General features: G+C 34.2%; 1 protein-coding gene and 1 non-coding gene across 8 annotated transcripts in view; both read right to left on the bottom strand.

Moving 5' to 3' along the window:
* Positions 1-23240, bottom strand: part of DGKB (diacylglycerol kinase beta) — a 918246-nt gene that overhangs the window by 283986 nt on the left and 611020 nt on the right. The window lies entirely within an intron of this gene.
* LOC132540049 (U6 spliceosomal RNA) lies at positions 11569-11672 on the bottom strand. The gene has a single exon (XR_009551325.1). It is a non-coding gene; the product is annotated as a U6 spliceosomal RNA (small nuclear RNA).

Genomic DNA, 23240 nt, shown 5'->3' with positions numbered 1-23240 from the left:
AAGAGAGGCAAAAATGAGACATCATAGTACTAGTGCTTCCTCTGATGCCACAGCACCTTTGATGTGGCATCTGGGCTCAAATCTTGACAATTCACTGATTGACCATTTTACAGGATATTGCTAAGTACATAAAACAAAGTGTGTAAGGTTCAAAGAAAGGGAATTGAAGTATAGCCATTAAAAACCTGGAGAATTTCTGGCAACATAAATGTATACTATCAATGCATAAACTAATCTGTAGTAGTAGATCTAGTTATAATTTTGAAACAAATATGAGTTTGAATAATATTTCAGTATTTGAAACAAATATTGTGTAGTAAAAACATATATAGCCTTATGAGAAGAAAGTTAGAGACACTTCTAATATTACTAGTTTGTTATTTTCATTCAAATCTAAGAAGAGAATTAATTTCAGTGAAAGACTAGTAAAAAACAAGGTATAGGATATCACTACAACCTTAAAATGTTAGATGTGCTGTGAATTTCCATGAGTAGGTTTATGGGATAGCTTGAACTTGTTTGAATATGAGAACTATCAGTTTATTTTTAAAAAATAGTTCCACATGGCATGTGAAAAATTCTGTCCTAAACTAGTGATTTAGGCCTGGAAACATATAATGCTGTGATGTAGCATTGCATTTATAATCATTGTCTTAAGTTAGCATTTTCAAATCCAGTTCAGTTCCATAATAACAGCTGCTGTTTTCTTTACTGATGTATCTCACTTTCAAAAATGAGGATTTTAAAAAACATTTTCATATACTATATACTTGTTCCTAGGAAGTATCCCCATTTAAATTTTTAGTATGAAAAGAGAAATGAGTTGTTTCATGCCTCTACACATTGAGAATCTAGTATTATTGTGACTGTTATGTTACACATATAATTCCCTCCTAATTATGAAGTCTCATTCATCAAGAAAGATATGTAAGTGGTCATAAGGTATATTTTGCCACAGGAATCATGATATAACCATGTGCCAGTTGCTGAAATAGATTTTAGTGAAAAGCAAGAGATAAGTGAGAATGAAAGTGTAAATTGTCAGCCCATAAATTACTGCTGCCCAGGGTCTACAGTAATTACAGGAAAGCTGTAGCTGACTGTCCTTCTAGTGAACTCCAGCTAGCACTAGCATGGTCTTTCAAGTTTATCAGTATATACATGTGCAGTGGCTTTCCCAGAGGCAGGGGTCATTTGGATGATCAAATAAGAAAAAAAAATGCATATGAAGTAATAAAGGAATAGAAACAAAAAGATTATTAACAATAATTAGACTAAATTTTACATTTACTATTTGTAAGTGGCCTATCTTATAGGAATGTTTTATAATAAAGGTTTCTCTAAGTGGTGCTTCCAATTTTAATAACTATTGGACATGACAGAATGAAGACAGGCTACTGATTTTATCCCATGAAAGCAAAACACATGCAACATTCTTATGAAAAAGCATTTGAGTAACAAGCCCAAATGACTGGTAGATCATTCTTCTTCTTACATTTTAAAAATACAAAATGTCCTTTCAACAATGTCATCAGGTAGGTGCTCCATTGTCATTCTCATTTTATAGGTTGGCATTGTTAATTGAAGAGACATCCCCTTGAAACTTTAATGCTAAAATTATTTAAAAGCCTTCTTTGTGATTATATAAAATGCTTTTGAAATGAAATTAGATGATCCGCAATTGTTCCATTCTTAACACTAAGCAAATATGCATACATCCGCAAGCGAAAAAAAAAAGACTGAAAAGAAAAATATTTTAAAAGGTATTAATTCATCATCTGGTCAAAAGATCTTTGACATATTTAAATTTATATGTGCATTACTCAAGTTTTCTGTGATATAGATCTATGGTGTTATTATTAGTTAAAAACAGTAAATGGTTTCAAAGGTGCCAAATTGATTTTTATTGATAGTAAGTTTTCATAGATTTATTCAGGAAAGTGGAGGTAAAAACAAAACACTGAGAATTTTCTCAAATGTCACTATTTCATATGGTAGGTGTGATGGTTGAAACTAAGAAATAGCCATGATGAAATCAGAAGCTTGTTGAACTCTTTTTTCCCTTCCCTTGCCAACATAGAACAGAAAGCTTTTATTTAGAATTTCAAGTGCTATCCTTTACCCTTTTGTTAACTTGCTCTGAACATGAAGACAAGCACTCTTGGAAAGATCACTTAAAACACTAAATGCCCTTTCATTACTGCGTCTTTCTACCTCACTAGCTTGAGTAGTAAACCACAAGTCATTTTTTGTTGTTTTTGTTGAAGCATATCATTCAATATTCTCACTGACTTAGAGTTGCTGTCATTTTAAGTCATACTAACATGGTAGCATTGGGGATGAACCTTCCTTTATGTGTCTGCTTCATTCTTTTGTTGGAGTTCCACATTTTCTGTGTGTGGGATTGAGGAATCATGGAAAATTGCCACTTGTGTGATAAATTACTGTTTTCACCCATCAAACATCGAAAATGCTCCATAGGAGCCTTGCACACCATTATGTTGTCCCATCTAGGACCCTTTGAAAGTCAGCAGGGTGCATCTGGCTGAAATTCAGTCAGGCGATTAAATTTATTCAAGCTTGGTGAACTTGAGAGCTTTCAAAAGGAGAGTAGCTGAAGGGATGAGATTATAGTCCTGACAGGGCTTTGCAAAGGTGCCTGACATCTGACTGCTCATAGTGAGGCATGATACCTGTTCCCATTGATTTGCAACAAAGTCTTTCTCAATAAGTATTTCCACTTAACATTTCCTCTCAGGGAACCTGTGCAGTTGAAGATATTTACGAGTTGCTTTCAGCTTAAAAATAAATCACCTCTAATTCCTCTAAGCGAAATCAATCAAAAACCTGTAAAAAATGGACTGGTTGTTTGGTCGATTCTGGCAGAAAAGTAAACAGCACTTCAGCTTTTCTCTGCCATTAAGGTCTAAATGGCCTAGAAAGTAAATCAATATTTCTAGTCAGCCTTCTGGCTATTGTTTAGCCAGTAGATATGGATTTGCTCTGGCTTACTGCACTCCTTAGGGACTAACCTATAATCCTCTGAGAGGAATAATAAGTTCGTTATCTAGTTCAGCTCTCTGTTGTATATTTAAATGGACCACATCCATCAGTGGCCCTTGTTAATGTTAAAAGATAAGGGCATCCCACTCAACCTCTTTTATAGTGAAGCATTTCTAACATAGTGAGGGTGCATTATATTCAATGCTGTACTTGTTGGCAAATAACCTAAAAACTCTAAATTGAAGCACAGACAATAATATAAATGTGAGGCGGGCATATATCACTGCAATTTGAAGACAGTAAGTCTTACTTAAAAATTTCCAAGTTGGGAGTCAGGCGGTAGTACAGTGGGTTAAGCACAGGTAGCACAAAACACAAGGATGAACTTAAGGATCCCGGTTAGAGCCCCTGGCTCCCCACCGGCAGGGGAGCCCCTTCACAAGCGGTGAAGCAGGTCTGCAGGTATCTATCTTTCCCCTTCTCTATATTCCCCTCCTCTCTCCATTTCTCTCTGTCCTATCCAACAATGACGACAATAATAAACCAACAAAGGCAACAAAAGGGAATAAATAAATAAATATAATAAAAAAATTAAAAAAAAAATTCCAAGTAAAACATGCTACAGTCTCTCTCTCTCTCTCTCTCTCTCTCTCTCTCTCTCTCTCTCTCTCTCTCATTATTTCCACTAATCTTTCTCTAACATTTGTTTAAATCCTGGTATGATTTCAAACAATAAAAGTCAGAATTTCCTTCTCATGTTGCAAATCAAAATGCTTCCCTAATTCCACGTTAGCAAGAGGAAATTTCTTATACTATTGAGTTTACTAAATTAAATTGTTATAGTAATAACTTGACAGTAAATTTCTTGAGGATTTTGCAAAAAGGAGACAAATTGTTTGGCTTCATATGTTAACTCTCTTTTCAATCACCAGGTTCCAGATGCCACTCTGATGCTGGCTAGGCTTCCCTGGATTGAAGACCCCACCAATATGTCCTGGAGCTCAGCTTCCCCAGAGTCACACCCTACTAGGGAAAGAGAGAGGCAGACTGGGGGTATGGACCGACCAGTCAACGCCCATGTTCAGCGGGGAAGCAATTACAGAAGCCAGACCTTCTACCTTCTGCAACCCTCAACGACCCTGGGTCCATGCTCCCAGAGGGATAGAGAATGGGAAAGCTACCATGGGAGGGGGTGGGTTATGGGGATTGGGTGTTGGGAATTGTGTGGAGTTGTACCCCTCCTACCTTATGCTTTTGTTCACTAATCCTTTCTTAAATAAAAAATTAAAAAAAAAAAAAGGAGACAAATTTTCCCTTGCCCTTTCAACTTAGCAAACTGAAATTCTTCAGTGCCAATACATCCTGTCCCCACTTTAATATGAGGATGTTATAATGGAGAGATAAATTATGGCTCTGAACTTTTGTCATTGCCAGGGAATTGTCACTCTGAGCTGAAATTTTTTCCTACTTTATTGTGGGATGAATCCAACTTTTTAAGAGAAAAAAAAAGCACCCTAATACTGAAACTTCCTCCAGTGTCATAGGTATCTAGCTGTGAGCTTTGAACAATTTAATGTACTTCCTATGTCATTTCATTGATTTTTTAAAATAAGAATCTAAAAAGACATAAGTGATTTATGATTATTTGGAACATTCAAATGATGATATTTATAGTTTATAAGGCATTTCCTGATCAAAATGAAAGCCAAAGTAGCAACAAAAGAGAAGATGTTGGGGAACCTGATGATGGCACACCTAGTTAAGTGTACAATGTATAGTCTGCAAGGGCCTGGGCTCAAGTCCTTGGTCCCCAGTTGAGTGGGAAAGCTTCATGAGTGGTAAATAAGAGTTGCAGGTTTCTCTCTGTCTTTTTTCTTCTGTATCTCACCTCTCCCTCTCATTTTTTCTCTGTCTCCAATAATAAATAAAATAAAATAAAATAAAATAAAATAAAATAAAATAAAATAAAGATTGGGTGTATTTTTTCTGCATACAGGAATTGCAGGTAACTCCCATGATGTCTTGGTCACTATTAAATTTTTAAAAGAAATCTATTTATTTATTTTTACCAGAGCACTGCTCCACCCTTTCTTACAATGATGCAGGGGATTAAACCTGGGACTTTGGAGCCTTTGGCATGAGAGTCTCTTTGCCTAACTATTCTGCTACTATCCTTGACCCATTTTTTAAAGTATTTAATAGTGGTTTACAAAACCATTAGATTACACAGATATAGTCTTAAACCAAACTCACCAACAAAGTTCTTTCCCTTTAATTTTTTTTTTTACTATATTAAGGTAAAATTATCACAACTGAATTGAAACTGAGACATCACAACAGAATTTAAAAAATGGAAATATAAACAAAATATATTCATTTTTGAAAAGGCTGAATTAATTAATAATGCCTTGCATTAGGTAATATGGGCTTTTTCTGTTTCCATCTTTAAAACTTGACTCCATAAATTTCTGAAATTGGTTTAATGTCAAGTAAATTAGATCCTAATATATATATGGAAGTTTGTTGGGAAATTGGGAAAATTCAATCCAAATAAAACCAGTGATAGAGAAGGAGAAGCAGAGAGACACAATACTACTTTATAACTTGTGAAGCTTCACCAACTACAGGATAGTATCAAGGACTTGAATTTAGGTCTTTGCATATTATAGCATGTACCTTCTACCAGAGACACCCCCCTCCAATAAAATTAACTTGCTAAGGACTTCTCAATTAATTTTCATAAAATTTTATTATTTTATTTTATTTCTTGATATATATGAAACAAGTCTATGATTGAGAAACAGACTTCTTGAGGGTCAGGCCATAAAGCACTTAGTTAAGCTAACACATCACCATGCAGAAGGACCCAGGTTCGAGCTCCGTTTCCCCACATGCAAACGGAATGCTTCATGAGCAGTGAAGCAGCCTACAGGTGTCTACTTTTTCACTTCCCCAACCTTTCTCAATTTATCTTTGTACTGTCAAGTAAAAATATAGAAAAAAAACTGGTCTCTGGGAAACTGGATTTATAGTATAGGCACCTAAGCCAGTGATAACCCTGGTAGGGGAAAAAAAAAGGAAAGAAAAGAAAAGTTGACTTCACTAGATCTTGGTATTGTGAGTTAATCTAACTTTCTCTCACATCAGTCTTTCATATTTTCCCTCCTACTTGAGTAATGTGGTTCTAAGTGTAATAAAAAAGACTTGGAAGATAATTGTAGAGAGGTTCAGTGTCTTTTGGATATGATAGATGGACATGTGGAATTCATATTTCTAATTCTTTAGTAATATACATACACCAAAGATAAAATGATAGCTATATTCTCACTGTACTACTGGATCAGAAATGTATACTACTGAGAATGTTTATTAATAAGATAAATGGAACTCAAACAGCAATAATTGAACTTATTTACAAAAAAATTAGTCAAAGTTCATCACTGATTGTACTAAAATCCCTATTAGACTAAAGTTTAAAATAAGTATTTTAGAAGCCAGGTGGTAACTTACCAAGTAGAAAGCATATAGGTTATCCTGTACAAAGACCCAAGTTCAACCAACTGCTCAGTCCTCATTTGCAATGGGAAAGCTTAGCAATTAATAGAGCAGTGCTGCAGATCTCTTTCCTCTGTCTCTCTTTACCTCTCTATCTCTTAAAAAAAAGGCCTGTAGGATTGGTAGATTTGTGTAGATATAGAGCTCTGGTAATAAACATGTTGGCAGAAATTAATTAATTGAGATTTTTAAAATGGTAACTTTTAAGTGCAATAACTCATGATATATTTATGATGTACTTCCTAAAAGAACATGGAACACATATCCTGACAACACCACAAAATGTATGAGTTGGACCCTGGGTTCCATTCCTAGAAACACATTATTATTGTTTTACTTTTCTTCTGAAATGGTGGAGTTTAGGATTTGAAAGTTTGAAGTTGAGTACCTAAATTCAGTGAATGGTGGCATATATCCCAGCATTAATTGTCTAGTTATGTAACAATCAAGTAAGTGACTATTTTAAAAATAAAGTTTTAGGACAGACAAAATAACTCACTTGGATAATGCTCTGCTTTACCATGTACACAAACCAGGTCTGAGCCCAGCCTTCACTGTATTAGGAGAAGTGTAGGTGCTGTAGTTTCTTTCCTTATCTTTCTGTGCCAAGCTAGTTTGCCTGTCTCTATCTGGAAAAAGTCAGTCCACAGCAGTATCCAATTGTGATAATAAATAAATAAATTAAAGAAACATTTATTACATATTGTTGGTATTGACTGAATTTGAGGTTTTATTATAGCAAATTTTCTACTGATTACTTAAGTTTGATTCTGCTGCTTTACAAAAAACTAGTTTATATAAAAATATTGTCATATCAATAGTTTGAATTTGTCAGAAAACCTTTTATGCTTCTAAAATTATAGCCTTCATCTGAAAAAAAATGTCACTACTCAATTATAGTGCTTAAAAATGTAGCATGGGCTGAGGATGGAACATAATGGATATATATATATATCCATTATGTTATTTTATATATATATATATATATATATATATATATATATATATATATATATATATATATATAGAGAGAGAGAGAGAGAGAGAGAGAGGGAGAAAGAGGGAGGGAGAGAGAAGACTACCATGCCTAAGGCTCAGCTTCAATTCATGGCACCACTGTAAAGAAGCTCTGAGCAGTGCTCTAGTAAAACAAACAAACAATCAAACAATGCAACTGTAGTCTAGTTTTCTTTTTTATTTAGTGAACATCATGATGCAAGCATATGTCTTAGAAAATTATTCAGAATTATAGTTCATATGCTAATAATTGTCAGTTACTGAAGCATAATATATATATACAATTTCCAGAGAATATATAAATGAATGCATGTAAACATACATTAAATTTTTCTATCTTCAGTACAAGTTTAGTTTATTTATTTATTATGATAGACACAAACAAATGTAAAGAAACTGCTGAGTTCAAACTTGGGTCATGCATGTGACAAAATAGCACACTATCGAGTGAATTATTCTGCTTGTTTTTAGATGATTTTCTGAGTACATCATTTGAGTCCCACAGGGAATCAAGTGATATCCTTAGAACAAATTCATATGAAATGGGTTTTATAATACTGTCTATACTGAGGTAGAAAAAACAGGTTGAAAATAAATGACTTGTTCTATGTTATGAAATTGCAGATTTCATGGGCGAAAAGTGGTTCTGATATCCAATTATAATTAAAATATGTGAATTCATTTGAACAATCATACTTAGTATACTATCATAACTTTACTATGTTCATACAAATAAACTTGAGGAGAACATTTCTAATATTCTCCTTAAAGAGGATAAAACTATGAAAATAACTATATGTTAATCACAAGTATTGACAAACCATGAGCAGTAGACTAAAGTTAGTTTCCCCCCTGCCCCCCGTATAGCCTGTATACCTGCAGTTGATTTAGTGATAAGGTAAACCAATATGAACCCAAAGAGAGCGAAATGTCATTCCCTCAAAACAGAAACCCATTCTTACTAGAAACATGCATTTAAAGCAAACACACCCACAAAAACCTCAGACTGAGGCCATAGCAGTAGCTCAGCATCAGAGTGCAGAACTTTCATGCCCGAGGTCCCAGAAACTACACAGACACTAAATTCAATCCTCAGCACTGTTATGTATCAGAACTCAGTACGATCTCATATTGATCTTCCTCACAAATAAGTAAATAAATAAACAGGGGCCGGTAGTGGCACACCTGGTTAAGGGCACGCTACCATGCTCAAATGTCTCTCTTTCCCTATATTCCTTCCTTCTCAATTTCTTTCTGTCCTATCAAATTAAATAAAGTTAAATAAATAAAAGCATTCAATTACTAGAATAATTGGATATTATCAGTAAAAGTTTGTAAAGATTTATTTTTCCATCATATAATAATCCATATATATTCTTAATTTTGTATCTTGGCCTGCAATGTCTAAGCAACTACTATTGACCTTTACAGAAAAATTCTTGCAACGTCTATTCCATGCTACTGAATTGCTCTCTAGAGGTCATAAATATTTACATAATTAATTTAGCTAATACAATGCCTTTATCTTTTCTATCTTCCTTTCAGTATTTATTTAACTGTAACTGAGATATACTTTCTAATGACTTATTTATTATAATATTGGCACAAGAAACTGTCAGTTTAGATTTTTAAAAATCTGTAAATGAACTCTCTGAAGTGATTTATAACACAATTTTTTATATTTCCTGTTTCATGAGTAAGAAAAATATGAGCCAAATGACATAAGCAAAAATGTCATACTGCTATGACTGTAGACATAGAAGTATGCTGACAAAAAGAAGCACTTACAAGTTCATTTCATTTCTTTTTATTTTAAGTAGCAAAAATAAATTAACCTTTTTTCATTTATTCACAGTAATATCTAGAAATCAGCGATGGAAAAGATCAATTAGGTCATTTAGTTCCTTTCCAAGGTTCCAGTTTTCTCATTCAGCATAATAACTTTGGACTGTCCACATTTAAATGACTGAAGAGATGGGTTTCCCCACTTAACAAGGAAGATATTTCTAAATCGAATTTAGCTATACCAAAGCATCATTAAAGACTTTGCTATTAGAATTATACTAAATTTTTCTCTACTTAATTGCATCTCATTTGTCCTTTTTCCCCCTTGACTATCCCAAGCAAACTTTTCCCCCTTATATTAGATTCATTTTAGACCAGCTAGTCCACATATGTTATTGATACAGGAATATGTCACTAATAAGTTCTGTTTACTGATTATATTGTTGTTTGATTATGTATGTTCTCTTGTTCAGAATACTGTGGAAAGGAATATAAATTATTAAACTTCACAGAAAAATGTCTTTGATTTTGCAAGGATTCTAGTAGTATATGGACATTTTCTGGCTTCACTTATCAACAAATCCAAACACAAATGCACATATAAATTGTTACGTGTGTACTTTATTCCTGCTGTCCTTTTCCCCATTAATGTTCATATTTTTTTTGAAATCTCAATCACAGAAAGCATTATATTTCTGCAATAAAGCATGACTCTTATACACCCTGGTTGATGAAGCCAACCAGGATATTCTAAGGATGTTACATTTCAAAAACATATTGTTTTCTTACTCCATCTGATGTATCTCCTCCAACAGAACCTTAATCCAAAAATGAGCTAATTAAGGAAGTTTAGTAAAATCCATATATATTACTAAGTCAGTCTATCAATGTTTTGCTCAGTAGAGTCAACTTTTTGTGTATGAAAAAAATATATATCTCTGACAATAGAAAGCTATGAACTACGACCTCTGGAAGTGTTGTAACAGGAACTAACAACAAGAAAACATTTGCTATTAGAACAAATATACTCCTAATCAACATATTATTATTGATCCTTCATTTTGTCAAGGTCATCTTCTGCTTTAAAAAATGGTCCTGCAGTAAAGCTTTAATAGGAAAAGTGGACTAATTTGATTTAAAGAGTAAATGCTATTAATTATGAAAGACAGTCAATAAGAAGATTGTTCTTCCAAACATAAAGGCAAATCTTATAGTGTCTTTGATTTATGATAATGAATACAATGATGAAATATCTGTACTAGCATTTCTTACACTCATCTAAACTTTTGCTTTCAATTCCTACACATTAGACAAATTCTTGAAATTTTTTTGTAATTCGAGCAAATGCAGGTTTAAATTTTACATAGCTTTATTACTATTTTATTTGAATATATACACTACATAGTATTTGACATTATTTTATGGATAACTGTAAGAAAGAGAAAAAATAAATTTTATTGTTGGAGTTTTTTATAATAACATTTTGTAAAATTTTGACATTAAAATATATAGTGATAAAATTTTAAAATAATTCTCATATTATGAAATCAAGTAAGTGAATTATTTAATCACGATATGTACAAATAGATAAATATGTATAAGTGTATATGTTTATACACTGTACATCTGCTACTATGACTCTTATATTCAATTAATTTATTTCACCTAACAGAAATGAAGAATATAATATTTAACTGATATTAAACTTACTAGATTTAATATAAGTATAATTTATGAACACTTGTAATATAATGCAATTATTATGAGTTTCTCCAAGAAAAGAGAGTTAACTGTAAGGCAAGCAATACAATATATCACTAAAATAATAGTTTCTTGGTTATAAAATATGCATTTGAAGACATGCCTTCAATATTACTTTTCCCAGAGTGAGTCAACAATATGTGAACTGATGTTTGGCCTCTTTGGCTGTAATTATGTGACAGTCACTGAAAAGTGCTAAAGCTGACCAACCTTTACTGTCTGTAAAAATGCTTTTATTCTTTTCATGAAAAGATAAGTGTAATACCACAACTTTCTCAGCCATTCATCTGTTTATCCCACTTCTATGTGCTCATAGACCACAGTGCTAAAATAAATTTGTTTCATTGTAGAACCTCTACAAATGTATAAAATTTAACATTATTCATAATATTTAGGTCACTAATACAAGCAAGTATTTAAACAAAACATCATTTTTAGTTATGTATTTTTTTTATGGAATAGTTAAAGACTGTGGGTATCATCTTTGTGCAAGGGTCATGCTAATCACTTTACCATTCCAATTTTAGCATATGTGCTGCCAAAGCAAACACAGCATCTTATTTTTAAAATGGTATGAGTACCTCATTTCATTGAATTTCATATAAAGGTAACAATATGGTTCAATCTATACCAGCATCTTCCATTGCTGGGACTGACACTCCATGCAAATATCTACGAAGTTGGCACAACAATAAAATTTGACACAATGCCATAAAGAAAATACAGGTGGCTTCCAAGTAAAAAAAGGCAAGAGATGTTGATCTTTCCTTCCATCAGTCTGATTCAGAAGAGTGAGAATTGTTTTCATCTCTGAAATAGGTTAAAAGTTACTAACTGGGGGGGTGGGGAGGGGGCAGGCAGTAGCGCAGTGGGTTAAGAGCACATGACGCCAAGCACAAGGACCCGTGCAAGGATCCTGGTTTGAGCCTCCAACTTCCCACCTGTAGGAAGGTTGCTTTACAGGCAGTGAAGCAGATCTGTAGATGTCTTATCTTTCTCTTCCCCTTTTTGTCTTTCCCTCCTCTCTCAACTTCTCTTTGTCCTATCCAACAACAACTATAGCAATAACAATAATGATAAAAAAGTTACTAACTAGAGATTTAAGTTTAGTCCCCTGGTAGTGTGCCTACTGGTACTACCCTAGTTAGTGGGTTCAATATCCAGCAAGTGCTTGAGCCTTTTTGGCTCTGGCTGTGATCTCTGGAATCCCTGACTCCCCAGGGCACAGTCGGTATACACCTAGAAGGAGAGGCTTAGGGTAAAATAAAATTTCTAACTAATTTGCATGTTTTTATTTTTAAAAAATGGTCCAACCACTTTGGATGACAATCAGGAGATATCATAGAACACTAGAAATGGACCTATCCTATAACCTACAATCCTTCTACAAAATCTGTCTAAAGAAAACAAGAGATCTATGTACACCTATGATCATAGCAGCACTATTTTTAATAACCCCAATATGGAGACATACAAGATGCCCAACAACAGATGAACAGTTAGAGCAAGTTGTGGTGAATATACACATTGGAAGACTATTCAGTTGTTAAAGTGATGACATCATCTCATTTCCTCATCTGGAATGGAACTTGAAAGAATCATGTTAAGTGAAACTAGAAGAGGAAGGATGAATATCAGATGATCTCACTTATTCACAGAATTTAAGAAACAAAAGGGTAAAGACAAAATAGAGGGTGAATTCTGTACTAGACATTGTTGCATCAAGGTCTAGTTTGGTCGTGGTGAGGCAGAAAAAAACTCAGAGTTCATTGGAAGCCTGATGCACAATGGGAGGTTTGATAGACAATGGTGAAGGAGGACTCAAGTTGGTGGTGGAGTTGATGTGCAAACACCAATCACAATAGGATGAAAAATTGTACTCATTGGTAACTGTCTTATAAATCAGTATTTCCCTAATAAAACATAAAAATGTGTTAAGTAAAAAAAGTATAAAATAATTCTTGATAAGTAACTCATATTTTCTGAGCTTTTAATTTACTACACACAGTAGGACACAAGCATGTCTGTAAGAATCACGTGTTTTCTTGCAGAGATACACACACACACACACACACATATATATATATATATATATATATATATATTACAAGAGTACTGCTCAGCTCTGGTATATGATGAAGCTATAGAATTTGGGACCACAGGTGTCTCTATCATAAAAACCTTTTTGCATAGCCATTATGTTATCTCCCTAGCCCTAGAATATGACTTTTGTTGTTTTTGTTTGTTTAATAGAGATAGAAAGACTAAAGGCAGAGAGAGACACACACAGGGAGAGATCATAGCACTGAAGTGTCCATCAATGTAGGAGGGCTTGAACCTTGGTCACACAAATGGCATTTCCCCTTATGTTTGATATGTTGTGTTTACTATTACTTTTTTTTTTTTTTCCTCCTCCAGGGTTATTGCTGGGCTCGGTGCCTGCACCATGAATCCACCGCTCCTGGAGGCCATTTTTTTCCCCCTTTTGTTGCCCTTGTAGCTTCGTTGTGGTTATTATTATTGCCCTTGTTGACGCAATTCGTTGTTGGATAGGACAGAGAGAAATGGAGAGAGGAGGGGAAGAGAGAGAAGGGGAGAGAAAGATAGACACCTGCAGACCTGCTTCACCGCCTGTGAAGCGACTCCCCGGCAGGTGGGGAGCCGGGGGCTTGAACCGGGATCCTTACGCCGGTCCCTGCGCTTTGCGCCACATGCGCTTAACCCACTGCGCCACCGCCCGACCCCCTACTATTACTTTTTCTTTACTTCTTAGCTGTTATATTAAAAATGATTTTATCTGCCAATGATAGTGTTATTTTATTGATCTCTTATATCAAGCATAATTTGGGGGCCTTCCACTTATTTTAGATAAATTAGTTAATCCTTGAATTATTTAATTCAACTAGATTCCTTTTCAAGGTCAGGAGTCTTCGTTTTTTACTTTTGTTCTTTCACAATGAATATAGGGTGAAAGTAGTATGATTTTAGATAGGCATAATTTCTTAGCACTTAACATTGATATAAATGTTGGATTCACTTCAAAGTGAATCATAGGCACCTAAATGTTCACCTAGTGCAATTACCAAAATATCTACTTTGATCGCATCCTCCTGAATGATTTTGATCAATAATATTTACCAGTTTAAAAGATTAAAGATGGGAGAAATGAAGAAATGCCAAGTTTTATAGTACCCATTGTGTAACATTATGTTAAACCACATTTACCAATAAATAAATAGTCTCCTATGTTTCCTATTAGCTGAGGCCTTGAAAATGTCCTTCTGAATACAAAATGAGTAGTAAGAAAAATAAACATTTTATAATAGACATTAGTAAGTTAGGTATATGGAACTAAATGCATAATTCATTCAAAGGGATGAGCAACTGGCAATCAATTTTTGAACCTTAAAGTCAAATTACAATTTTTACCAATTTACAATGTAATTTTGAAAATGAGTGGAAGCCAAAGCTACATCTACTTTTATAAAAAGGAAAATTGGCCTGTGTAAATGCAAAATATTAGACTTTGTTTATATTATCTTTTTTTTCTTTTCAAGTTAGCAAATTACCTCTCAAAGTAAATTGTTTTGTAGTAAATTATTTTTGGTAAACTAAGTTGAGGTTGTAGCCAGAATAGTAGGAGCACATAGTAGGAATGAAGTCCCAGTAAACAGTAAAAATTTGTTTGTAATCTGGAGTCATCTTTAAAGTTATGAGAGCACAGATTCTGACCCCAAATCTGTAACTTAAAAAAACATATAAGAACAAAAGGGAAGCAAGGTAAGAGAGAAATTAACAATTTTGAAACTAAGGTGTTCAAGTTGTTTCTCGGTGCTAGACCTAGTGTGGTTTAAAAGAAGAATATCAAAAGTCTATTTAGTGCAGCTACAACAAATCACCCTGAAATGAGTTATACCTATAAATCCTAAAGCTCTTAAAATTTGTGAATTGATTGCCTGCACACTGATAATTCTACATGTTTACTTACATAAAAGAGTGATTTTTACCCCCCTCCCCCCAAAAATAAAGCTTTGATATGACCATGTTTTAATTAAGGCAAACTATGGGATGACATCCAAATCATGTGATTTTAAAATGGCAAAAGAAAACCTACTTAAACAGGCAGTTCTTTGAAAAGCCATTTTTCTTGAAGTTTTCAAAAAGACAGAACAGAGACAGACTATTCTAAAGCCTTTGAATCTAATAAAATGACTTTTAAAAAATAATCCTCATAAGCTTTGGTTTTTTTCTACTTTGAAATGATAGTTACAAGGGAACAATATCTATAAAAATAGATACCACTACTTAAACCTCTATTAATTTTGGCAATACAATATGTTTTCTATGCAAAGAATTCTAAGGAATATTCTACAAAAGTATTTAACAGACCATTTTAAAAGAGCATTTGTACACTGAAGTTTGTACAGAAATAATTTCTAAAAACTCATTTTGACATGCCATATAAATCTTTTCAATTAAATTGTGACTCTAATATGAAAACACCCTTTATGGTCTCCCTTAGAGTCATGACCATCATTTTATTTCCTTCCGACTCTCAGTAATGCCAAACATAACGCATGTTCAGTAAATGCCCAGAATAACCACAGATTTCCTTGCATTATGTTTAATAATTTGTGACTCTTAGAGAAGTTAAGCAGCAAATCCTTAGAGAAGTCACCAAACTAATCCAATCAAAATTCAAGTATTTCAGGCCTCTTTAGCTGTTTCTACACTGGCCAAATGCAAGCATATAGTCTGGCATTTGGACAAATACTGGTGCCTGTACAGAAAGCACCATATTCTCCAGAGATCTGGCAAGTAACAGACTTCATCTTGCCAGTGTAGAAATAGCATTAGAGCAAGACTAATTGCTGGAAAGCCTGTTCAGAAAGATTTGTCATTCAGGATGGTAAAAATAATTCCACTTTTCAGAGTATATTCAAACTTTAAAAAAATTTCCAGTATTTAATGGAGATCAAAACATTTCTATTTCTACAAGTGAATGAATTTTATGTAATACAGCTATTTCCTTTGATTTAAGTTCAAGCAGGGAATCAAAAATAAAGAAAAAATCTGTCTAGACGTACCATGTTTGTTCTTTGTGTAAGATAAAATTTATTAAGTCTGAAATATTGCTTAAGTATTCACATATTCCACAAATATCTTTTTTATTTTATTTTAATTATATTATTTATTTTTGGACAGAGACAGGTAGAAATCGAGAGGGAAGGGGATGATAGGGAGTGAGAGAGACAGAGAAACACCTGCAGCCCTGCTTCACCACTTGTGAAGTTTTCCCCCTGCAGGTGGGAACCAGAGGATAGAACTTGGGTCCTTGCACATTGTAGCATGTGCGCTCAACCACGTGTGCCACCACCTGGCCCCTCCACAAATATCTTATTGAAAAGATGAAAAGCCATGAGGGAGAACCTCCTAAATATACTTTTTAAATGCAAGAAAATATAAGCAAACTATAATGTTAGGTCTATATATTGAGTGAAACTCCTGCATCATATTATCTCTAACTGTTCCCAGCAACCCCCCTCCTCTGTCCTCTTACTCACAAAAATCAGTACCAAACATGACTACTTATTGCAGATCCTTTAGCACCTTTTATGACCTTAATCACCTGATCCTGCCAACACACATTATCTCTAGTAAAATCTATCAATCTAATTGTTTTAAGTTTTCATTCAAATCTTTTTTTTTTTCTTTTTAATGTTCTCCTCCTAGAGTTACAATCATAATCCAAAATGTCTTCCAGCTGGCAGGGCCAAATTACTGTAGTCTTATATTGAATATAAACAAGGACTAGAATAGAACAACTTCTATACTCAAAACCTTTGATAGTAATGTGAACATAGAATCTGAATCCACCATCTAAATTCCATATCCATCACCAGCCCAAGAAAACATATCTGTGATTTGCAACACAAGAGAGCCAACATAACCACAGTAAATAAAAGAGAAACATATTATGATGTTAAACCATGTGCACTGCTTGGCATTCATTCAGTTCACTGTAGCTGAAAAAATAACTGTGAGGCTCCATACCCCATTAACACAGTGTTAATTATTGTCATCGTCTCATCAGTGGTTTGTTTATGACAGCTCAGGCTGACAGGAATAGTGGCATGTTCTGTCAAGGCCATCACCTGATGAGACTTTTATTGGCAAAAGATCTTTCTTTCCTTTACTCAACTTTGATAGGGTAATCAGTGCTTCATTAACTCCAAACATAATCACTTGCATTGGGCCACTTTTTAAGTGCTTTAAATAATTGACATAATAGTCCCTTTCTAGAATTCATAGTTAACCAGTTTACTCTCTGAGACTGACTTTTCAATCTTGCTCAGCTCAAAAGAATTCTTTACAAGACAGTCAAATGTGAAAGGAAATACCTCCTCAGCAGGGGCACATCTTAAGTAGTGATAGGATTTTTAACTCTCTTTTATATCGCACCTGTGAAAAAAAGTAATTTCACAGAGGGAAAAATGTTGTCAAGAGAAAAAAAGTGCATGATGAAGCTATTCAACAATATCCCCCTTTTCCTCAAAAGTGTGTGTGTGGGGGTGGCATACCTTTAAATTTCCCTCAGAGAGACACCTCAGGTTCTTTGGTAGGTGCTTATAGTTATGGTTATCTATTCAACTCTTGTTTTCTCTAGAAATGTAGACTTACATGAAAGATTTATTTTCTTCATTCATTTCTAGTTTATTGAATTAACATTAACTTAGTACACATACTGCACTAAGTTTACAACTTAAAGTCTAATTATATTACAACTGACTCGCCCCCCATTTCTCATGCACTTTTCTTTGTAACCACTAACTTGTATTTTATTTGAATGTTTATTTGTATTTTATTTAGAATTATATATTTATTTGCTTTCTCTATGTACAACATAAGAGTTTAATCATAGGGTATTTGTCTCTTGTATTTTAGTGTTGACAATTGCAGATTTTCATTTTCTTTTATAATAAAGTAGTATTCTACTTTGTGTATTATGCATGATATTTAGTAGATTTTTTCAAGGAAACATAAAAGACTATTACTCCTAACCTCAAAATTTTTTTTACAGTTTACCAAAAAGATTGAAATTGTCTATAATTAAAATTCATAGAATGTTATAATTTAATGATAAAGATGACATTACCTCCCACATTTAAAAATGAATAATTCATATTCCAAGAACATATTTTCTGTCTTATTAACATTTTTCTTATTGACTGCTAATAGAGATTTCATGATAAAAATGTGGATACATTTTCTCATTTGTGTCATTGCAGTCATACCTATTGATCTACTTAACTAGCAAATCTGTTGTAAGTATATAAAATTCAGACTCCCAGGAGGTGTGGTTCTGGAGTAATAGTGACCAGATCAGACTCTCCCCTTAAAAAACAAATATGGGGGGGTAGTACAGCGGGTTAAGTGCACATGGCAGGAAGCATGAGGACCTGGGTAAGGATCAAGGTTCTAACCCCCAGCTCCCCACCTAAAGCGGATTGCTTCAAAAGCAGTGAAGCAGGTCTACAGGTGTCTATCTTTCTCTCCCCCCTCTCTGTCTTCCCTCCTCTCTTGATTTTTCTTTGTCTTATCCAACAACAATGACAGAAATAACAACAATAATAATAAGAGCAACAAAAGGGAAAAAATAACCACCAGGCGCAGTGAATTTGTAGTGCAGGCACCAAGCCCCTAGCAATAACCCCCAGCAATATCTACAGCTATAAAACTTAACAAAGTTCACCAACTATAGCTGAGACAGCTACAGAAATAGTAGAGCCTCAAGTCGGTGTTTTCATGTAGTTAGGGTGAGAAAGGGCATGGGACTGAAACCCTACACAAAATACTAAGAGCCTCCAGCAGGGCAAGGTGCCATTTTCACTCTATACACAGCAAGTAAGGCAACACACCATGCTGTCTGTAAGAGAAGGGAATTTATGACATTTTAATCCATGGCCTCAAGGGCATTAGCCTACTCAATTACAGGCAAGGAAACACTGAAAAAGCAGGGGACATTTATAATCAAAGGAAATTCGGTCTGTCACCAAAACTTAAAAGCAATTTGTGCATCATCTAGTGGTGGCTAAACAGTAAAGTGAGCCCTGCTTCTATGAACACAGCAATAGCACAGCAACAAACCCTTGAGGCTTACTTTCAGAACGAAATCATACATACTCCATAAACAGCAGAAAACACTCAAGGAAACAAGAAAAACCTAGCCCAAGCCCCTATCCCTCCACCGCAAAACATAAACAAAGTGAAGCCAAGGGATCTCAATAATAGCACCACCTGCTGTCCATCAATAACCAACACAATAAATGTGTAAATAGAAGCATTACAGAAACAAACTATCAAATATGCAAAATCAGGCAGATTGAAATGAAACAGAAAGATTCTAAGAAAATAAAGACATAGAGAGACTATCAGAGAAAGAGTTGAAAGCTCATTATAGGACTCTCTTAGAATATCAACATAGTACAGAGAAGCATACTCAAGAGTTGAAAGAATATTTCACTAAGGAGTTAGGAAACACAAAAGAATAACTTTGATGAGAGTTCTCTAAGAAACTAGAAAACATGAAAGTCAACTTGAAGTCAAACCTAATAAAAATAGGAAAGAACAATAAAACAGAGAAGGGGAGGGAATTAATGGACAACACTGTTCTATCAAATGTTTTAATCAATACCAACTTCATAAAAGACTTTTTAAGGGAGTTGGGTGGTAGTGCAGTGGGTTAAGCACATGTGGCGCAAAGCACAAGGACTGGCATAAGGATCCCGGTTCAAGCCCCCGGCTCCCCATCTGCCTGGGAATCGCTTCACAGGTGGTGAAGCAGGTCTGCAGGTGTCTTTCTTTCTCTCCTCCTCTCTGTCTTCCCCTCCTCTCTCCATTTCTCTCTGTCCTAACAAGACGACATCAATAACAACAATAATAACTACAACAACAATAAAAAACAATAACAAGGGCAACAAAAGGGAAAATAAATAAGTATATAAAAATAAAAAAATAAATGAATTAATTTAAAAAAGACTTTTTAAGATACACTATATTAGTTATTGCACTTATGATAACCAAAATACAAAACAATGAACAGAAATTTACAGAAAGTATAAGAGAAATTAGTAAGAAACTAAACACCGAAAACCATCCATACAAAATTAAAGGTAGAAACAAATGGGCAAAGAATCAACAATTTAGAACAAATTTAAACAAATATCAGAATGGACATAAGTAAACCACATATATCAATAGCCACCCTAAATGTGAATGGCCTAAATTTACCTGTCAAAAGACTCAAAGCACCTAAATGGATTAAAGATCCATCCCTTATATGGCTTTAAGAAACATACATTCAAAGAAAAGACAAAAGGAAGCTTAATGTAAGAAAGTGGAGCAATGTTCCAAAATAATAATTCAGAAAAAAAAAGAGCATGGGCATCTACTATATTCTCAGATAAATAGGCTTTCAGGCAGTGAAAGTAAGCAGATAGAGAGGGGCACACATAATGGTCAAAGGATTAATCCAAACAAGAAGATGTAGCCATTATAATTATATATGCCCCAAACTCAGGAGCACTCAAATATATAAAACAAATTCTTATTGTACTTAGGGGATACACTTACAGCAACACGATAATAGTAGGAGATCTTTACACAACACTCATAGCAAAAAAAAAAAAACCATATTATTCAGACCCCCCCAAAAATCAATAAGAAAATAAGCATCTTGAATGAAACCACAGATGAAATGGATATTACAGAATTTTATTTTTTTAATATTAGTTTATTTATTTATTTATCTGGCTAAATACAGAGAGAAATTGAAAGGGGAGATACACAAAGAGAGACTGGAAGACACCTGCAGCACTATTTCACCACTTGTGAAGATTTTTCCCTGCAAATGGGGGCCAGGGATTTGAACCTGGGTCCCTGTGCATTGTAGTATATTCACTTAACCAGGAGTACCACCTCCAGGGACCTTTACAGAACTTCCATCCCAAAAGAGATGAATACAAATTACTTTTAAGTACACAAGGGAAATTCACAAGAGCCGTATGCTGCATCACAAAGACAGCCTAACCAAATATATAAATATTAATAATAAGATCATGATGGTATGGAGCTAGAAATCCCCCCCCAAAAAAAGAGATAATACCCCAAAGTCTGTAGAGTAAACAACATGCTTCTGAACAATACATAGATCATTAAAAAGATCAAAAAAGAAATTAAGAATTACCTTGATACAAAATAAAATGAAGAAACCAGCTATCAGACCCTATAGTATACAGCAAAAGCAGTCCTGAGAAGAAGGTTCATAGCAATACAGTCCCACATTAACAAATAAATTACTAGTAAACTATCTAACAATCCAAATGAATTAACTAGAAAGGTAGCAGCAAAGAGACCCAACAGTCAGTAGTAGACAGGAAATAGTTAAAATCAGAGCAGAAATCAATGAAATAGAAAACTAAAAAACCATTAGGAAGATTAATGAAACCAAGAACTGGTTCTTTGAAAGGATAAATAAGATAAATAAACCACCAGCTATGCTCACTAAAAGTGTAGTTATGGTAAAATTATTAGAAATGTGAGAGGAGATACTACAATAGATGAGTAAAAAATACAAAAGATCATGCAAGACTATTATGGACATATGGTATTATGGACATAAGGAGAACAGTATGGAGAATTCTTAATCAAATACAAATGGAAACACTTTATAATCTATCAATCCAACTCCTAGGCATTTAAGAATAAGAGATTAATAACACTAATTAGAAAGGATATGTATATTCCCATTCATAGCTGCATTATTCACAATAGCCAAAATATGAAAGCAACCAAAATGCCCTACAACAGTTTACTGCATACAAAAGTTATGGGTATATACTCAGTGGAATGCTTTCAGCAACACAAAAAGATAATATTGTGACATTTGGGATAAAATAGAGTGAAGAAGATGGTGCTTAGTAAAGTAAGTAAGGAGGTAAAGGACAACTACAGAATATTTTTACTCATATGTCTAGTTTAGATAACTAAACTTGAAAACAAACAAACAAATTTAGCCCAGGGGACCAGCCAGGCAGCAGCACAGTGGGTTAAGCACACATGGTGTGATGGTTAAGGGCAGGCATAAGGATTCCAGTTTGAGCCCACCTGCAGAGGGGCCACTTCACAAGTGGTAAAGCAGGTCTGCAAGTGTCTATCTTTCTCTCCCATCTATCTTTCCCTTCTCTCTCAATTTCTCTCTGTCTTATCCAACAAAAACAATAGCAATGGAAACAATAACAGTAACAGCAAGGGCTAAAAAAAAAAGAGAGAGAGAAATGGCCTTTCGGAGTAGTGAATCATAGTGCAGGCACTGAGCCTCAGAAATAACCCTGGAGGCAAAAAAAAAAAAAATTCAACCCATATCCAAGATTGTGGAAAACTATGGTGATTATCTAGACGGGGTGAGTGGTGGTGGGAGGAACACAGAACTTTGGTAGTGAGAAAGTTGTGATGTTATAATACTATCAATTTATAACCTCATAAATCACTATTAATCACTATTAATATGTCAGAGTCTGATATATTTAATACTCCAAGTTCTTTAATGCTTAGAACATAGCTCTGAGTATATATGTTATCTTTAACAAAAGTATTAAATGTTATAAAGTTGTAAGATGATTAATTTCTGACAATGGGCTTAAATTGATCAAGGAGCTCTAAAACTAGTTTGTATATATAGTTTTTAAAATACCTAAGTTACCTACAACCTTGGGCTAGATAGACCAAAAATATTTGAGCCTGTCAGTATCTAAGATATGGTGATTTGTAGATACCCTAGAGGGCACAAAGCATAGTGAGACCAAGTATATTACAATAGATCCTAACCATTGGATTCTCATAGAAAAACAAATCCCCAAATAACTTGATTATAATAATAATTAACTTGCTATATTAAACTCTTTCTAAGACTACAAGGAACCCTTCCCATTCTCTTAAAGATCCTTATTTCTAAGAATGGGGCAGTCTCTACCTTTGTTGATCCACCTTGAGGGCAAGATCCTATAGGAGCACACAAAAGGGTCCATTATATTGTTCCTAATGGAGATTATCAGGGACAG

Source organism: Erinaceus europaeus, chromosome 8, assembly GCF_950295315.1.
Source record: "Erinaceus europaeus chromosome 8, mEriEur2.1, whole genome shotgun sequence".
Classification (NCBI taxonomy): domain Eukaryota; kingdom Metazoa; phylum Chordata; class Mammalia; order Eulipotyphla; family Erinaceidae; genus Erinaceus; species Erinaceus europaeus.
The sequence above is the reverse complement of the archived record's forward strand: the minus strand, read 5'-3'. Positions and strand labels throughout refer to the sequence as shown.